A 5,753-nucleotide genomic window follows, 5' to 3' on the forward strand; every position below is an offset into this window, starting at 1 on the left:
TCAACCACCCTCGAGTGCGTGTCCGAAAGTTGTCCCGAACACAACCCGGACAGTCGTCACCGTTGGGTCCGGATCATCCCCAAACATCTACAAAACATCACTGTTTTCTTATTTGGACTCCCTAACTATTTTATTCGCGACCGTCCGATTGCGATCGTAGGGACGTGATAGCCTCTACCCTAAATCCATTTGCAATATAAATAGTGGGCAACCCTAAAACCTAGGGATCTATCCCATCCATCCCGTGTCCGCCGCCGCCACCCACTCGAAATCTCTCGGGATCCATCCCCAATTTCTTTGTCCCATCAATCCATCCAGTCGGAGCACTCCACTCCTCCCCTCGATCCCACCAAGTTGCTTCCAGAGGCCCTGCCTCATGTGCCCGCGCAAGGAGATGAGCCCTATCCTGCAGACCGAGCTCCTTCGTCCACGCCCTTGTCACCTCCGACCTCCTCGCAACCCCGCTACCCCGACGAAGCTCGCCGCCAACAACCACTCCCAGCAGGCCTCGTCGCCTCTCCTCCCTTTCTTCTCTTCCCATCCCTGCATCTCTCTCTTTCTCTCAGCTTTTCTCTCTACCCCGCAGGAACCAGGAGCTCCACGCCATGGCTGATCCCCTCGCCGAGCTTCTCAAGTCCCGCTGCTGCCTCAAGTTCCTCACCGCCGGAATCCTCAGCGCCACCGTGACTGCCGCTTGCCTCGTCCTGGCCTCGCCGACGTGCCGCCACGCTGTCAACCCCTGCTCGGCCCGTCGCATCCTCTGCATCACGGCCTCCCCTGCTTCGGCCTCTAGCCTTTGCCATCGAGCATCGCCTCCACCTGGATCCGTCAAGTCCGCCGCCCGCTGCCGTCTTCCCGGTAAACCACGCCGACCCGCCGCTTCCCGTGCCTGCCGGCGTCCACCTATGACCTCCCTGCTTCTGTTCCCTGAGACCGCCGCCGCTTCTTCCTGTACGAGAGGAGGGCGAGCGAGTCCCTCGCAAACCTCCTATGCCCGTTGACCGCATGTGGACCGCGACCCTCCTCAAGGCCCAGCAGCCGGCCTGCCCAAGCCTCTTCCCAACTGGGCCTCAGCCCAAAGTGAGCCACCCCAGCGCCCCACCTTTTTTTTCTCATGTTGGGCCAGACAATTTCAGGCCAGTGTAGTATTTTTTTCAGAGATGCAATTTTGCCTATTAATCCGGAGACCACAGTTTTACACAAAACACCTTCCTGTTCATGCATTTAATAACTAAATAACCGTGCATCAGTTTAAAATAAATTATATATGAAACTTGCGTAGAATTTTGTGTAGATTAATAATTTGCAACTTTCATCCATGTTAAAAATGTTTAAAATAATGTTTGTTTATAATTTACCTAATGCCATGCTAAAATGCTTTATTTTATAACTAAATAACCATAGCTCGGTTTTAAATAATCTTTATATGTAAATGGGGTGGAATAATGCCTAGTTTAACATGGTGACATTGCTTTGCATGTTTAACAACTCTAAAATATGCTTTAGGGAAGAACAGTACCAAATCTAATATATGCTCATGAGATTTTTCTTCGGACTTGTTGCTTGTTGTTCCGGCCTCATTTAAACATGCCTAGATAGGTAGTTTATTGTGCTTCGCCCCTTGCCATGCTAACCAACATTTAATATTGTTGAGTACATAAACGAGATCGAACTAAATAACTTGTTGTGGTGTTTTGTCAATATGCAACTCATTGCATATTCAGCTCCACTTAATTTGTAGGATTGCTTGTGCACTTTCCCATGCCATGCTTCATTAAACTGGACATGCATCATACTTGATTGTGCATCATGCCATGATTATGTGATGGTGTTTTACTATGTTGTTTGCTTCTTTCTAGTGTTGCTTCTTCGGGTTAGTTCCGATAACGTCGCGTTTGTGAGGATCCGTTCGACAATGTCTGTTTGTCTTCTTCATGAACTCGTTCTTCTTCCTTGCGGGATCTCAGGAAAGATGAGCATATCCTCGAAATCACTTCTATCTTTGCTTGTTAGTTGCTCGTTCTTTTGCTATTCCGCGATACCTACCACTTGCTATATCATGCCTCCCATATTGCCATGTCAAGCCTCTAACCCACCTTTCCTAGCAAACCGTTGTTTGGCTATGTTACCGCTTTGCTCAGCCCCTCTTATAGCGTTGCTAGTTCTAGGTGAAGATGGAGTTTGTTCCATGCTGGAACATGGATTTTGTTTGGGATATCACAATATCTCTTATTTAATCAATGCATCTTTATACTTGGTAAAGGGTGGAAGGCTCGGCCTTATGCCTGGTGTTTTGTTCCACTCTTGCCACCCTAGTTTCCGTCATACCGGTGTTATGTTCCTCGATTTTTGCGTCCCTTACGCGGTTGGGTTATAATGGGAACCCCTTGATAGTTCGCCTTGAATAAAACTCCTCTAGCAAGGCCAAACCTTTGTTTTACCATTTGCCACCTAAGCCTTTTTCCCTTGGGTTCTGCAGACTCAAGGGTCATCTTTATTTAAACCCCCGGGCCAGTGCACCATGCAGGGCCTTCCCTTGGCAACTTGGGTTACGTCGGCTCCTGTACGCTTAGCTTATCCGGTGTGCCCTGAGAACGAGATATGTGCAGCTCCTATCGGGATTTGTCGGCACAGCGGGTGGTCTTGCTGGTCTTGTTTTACCATTGTTGAAAAGTCTTGTAACAGTGAGAGCTTGTGATAGGCTAAGTTGGGACAGCCCTGTAGGGTTTTGAACTTTCGAAAGCCATGCCCGCGGTTATGGGAAGATGGGAATTTGTTAATGTTCGGTTGTAGAAAACTCGATACTTAACTTAATTAAGATGCATCAACCGCGTGTGTAGCCGTGATGGTCTCTTTCCAACAGAGTCCGGGAATTGAACACGGTTCTTGTGTTATGCTTGAACGAGTAGTTTCAGGATCACTTCTTGATCACTTCTAGTCCACGACCATGCATTGCTTCTCTTCTCGCTCTCATTTGCGTAAGTTAGCCACTATATATGCTAGTGCTTGCTGCAGCTCCACCTCACTACCCTGTCCTACCTTTAAGCTTAAATAGTCTTGATCGCGAGGGTGTGAGATTGTTGTGTCCCCATGACTCACAGATTACTTCCAAAACCAACTTGTAGGTGTCGTTGATACCATGCATGTGACACAAGCCAGCTCGAGTGGGAGCTCGATGAAGATCATGTTCGTTGTGTTGTTTCGTTCCAGTTGATCAGTAGTGGAGCCCAGTCGGGGCGATCGAGGATCTATTGCATTAGGTGTTGTCTTTCTTTATTTGGTTCCATAGTCAGACCTTGATTGTATTCTGGATGATGTAATGTTATATTTATGTATTGTTTGAAGTGGCGATTGTGAGCCTACTCTTTATCCCTTTCTTATTCAGTACATGGGATGTGTAAAGATTACCCCTCTTGCGACATGCCTACTATGCGGTTATGCCTCTAAATCGTGCTCCGATACATGGGAGATTTAGCCGCATCGTGGGTGTTACAGCCGCGAAGCCAAGTACGAGCGCGCTTTGGGCCCGGGGGCTACTGTCGGCGTCTTGGGAACAGGGGTACCCAGACTTGCCTGCCTGCGGCCCAAGGCGTGGCTCCATCAGCTGCCTGGTACGGCCCATCTTCATCAACAACCACTCAAGACCCTCGCGAGGGGCCAAACCTCGCGAGGCTGACGACACCAAGACCTCCTCCGGGGCGGCCACCCTAGGCTGGATCCCAAGGAGCGGAGATATCTATGCAAGGGGTACCTCATGAGGAGTGTGTGACGTGAGCCATGATGACCAAGGCCAGGCGGGCGCAGAGTACTCGTGGCCTCTTTGGTGATAGAGGGGCAAGCGCAGGTGAGGAGTCCCGAGGCATCCGGGAAAGGTTTCCATATTGGTGCAACGAGACCAAGACCAGCAGGACGGCAGGACGGAGGTCATTGTGGAGCCCACGACGGCGTCACCACCATAGTCCTTGGTAGGCGAACAACACCTTTTGTCAGGATAACTTGTACTAGTTGTCCCCCTTCAAATTGGTCGTTGTGTGATCCCTTCCCGCCTAATATTTGGGGAGAGGACCCGGGCTCCTATATAGAGGACTAGCCACCACCGGAGGGAGGCATCTCATCTTGGACTGGATCCATTCCACCAAGGCCACCATACAAGCTCACCGAGCTCAAGAACACCTCTCCTCAGGTGGCTGTTCATCCCTTGTACTTGTTCATCCTCACCCTAAAAGGCAATCCAACACACCACACTGGAGTAGGGTATTACACCACAACGGTGGCCAGAACCAGTATAAAGTCTTGTGTCCCTAGTTCCTCAGGTTCGGCGAGCTAGGCTTTGAGATCGTGGCGAGAGCGTGAGCTAGGGAGAGAGAGATCTTCGTGCGCACCCCTTTGTTCGAACCTCAAGGGTTTTCTGGAACCCGTAATCCGACCCATTCCACCTCTACATGGCCATATACATGCACGAGTTCCCGGCAAGGTTCATATTTTTCATTAATACGGTGGTAATACAAGTACAAGCCTTGGAGAACACAGACATGGACTTGAGAGATTACATTATTTGAACTAATATTTGCCTAGTGCATACAGGTTTAAGATTGAAAAAGGATAAGTGCCCCATGATCTCCCTCTTTTCGTTTTCCCTCCACCAGGTATTGTGGTGGGAAGAGGGGATTACAAAAGAGGCTTCCAGGTAGTGGCCCACCCTGATCCTGCCGCGACCTGCAAGGCGCGGCCTGACGAGATTGGGAGTGGCGAGGCTGTGAAGGAGGGGCACGGAGAGCATAGCGGCGGTCCCCTAGTCACCACCTCCAGGACCGGCAAGAAGGCCCGGCTTGGGCGCCGACGGAGTCATCCACTAAAGCTCAGCCAGAAGACTGCTAGAGGGGAGGCGAAGGCACCAAGAGAAGATCCCTCCCCGGCTATCACCCAAAGAGGCTGGTGATGATGGTGCTAGGGAGGGAGGGGAAGAGAGGAAAGACAAGGTGGTAGGCCGCCGGTCGGAGGCGAAGGCATCCACACCATCGTACTCCGACCTGACCCCACGACACCCGCCTTCTACGTCTTCCCTCATTTTCCCTCCATCACCGCTACTCCTGAGAAGCACCAAGACTACAGCCCATCACCTTCCCCGAAAAGACGGTGAGCGACCAAGACAGCCAGCGGGCTCGGGGCGCACTGCTCCCCTCCTAGGTGGGCAGGAAGGCGCGCCTCTCGTCAGCATCAGCCCCAAGGCCCCCGGAAGGGTCAGTGCTGGGATTACCAGCGATCCCCAGCCCTGTCTCCCAGGCGAGCATCAAAGACGACGAGGGCTCAGTCGCCGGGTCAACAAGTAGCCGCAGAACAAGGCCGAATGTCACGCTACCCGATGGGCAACCAACCATGGCAGAAGGAGCAAGCACTTTCCCACAATGGGAAAGCTTGATATCCCGCGCCATAGGTGGTTTGTCCGCCGGGTCTACTCCAGGCTTGGACCAGGCTCACTCCCAAAGCATTAGCATAGGCATTCGATGTCACGAACATCAAGCTGGAGCCCGGGGCCAGGCCCCAGGCCCTTCTCTTCGACATAACCAGCAGGAGCTAGAAGTCAGAGGAGAAGAAATCCAAGAGTGGATGACTACACTCTCCCCTCGCCCTCCCCTTTATAGGCGGGCCGAGGAGGGGAGCCGCTCCCTCAACAAGCGACCGCCGCCCTCCTCCACCAATACGTGAAGCCCCCCCCCCCCGTCTTGATGTTCTCCGGCACCACGCGCCTCTGT

General features: G+C 51.7%; 1 long non-coding RNA gene across 1 annotated transcript; it reads left to right on the forward strand.

The window, feature by feature from the left end:
• The first annotated feature begins 244 nt into the window (after positions 1-244).
• On the forward strand, positions 245-3,369 carry LOC123081988 (uncharacterized). The gene is made up of 2 exons (XR_006438892.1): positions 245-1,080; positions 3,126-3,369. It is a non-coding gene; the product is annotated as an uncharacterized lncRNA (long non-coding RNA).
• Positions 3,370-5,753: the final 2,384 nt, after the last annotated feature.

This window comes from Triticum aestivum, chromosome 4A (genome assembly GCF_018294505.1).
Source record: "Triticum aestivum cultivar Chinese Spring chromosome 4A, IWGSC CS RefSeq v2.1, whole genome shotgun sequence".
Lineage (NCBI taxonomy): Eukaryota > Viridiplantae > Streptophyta > Magnoliopsida > Poales > Poaceae > Triticum > Triticum aestivum.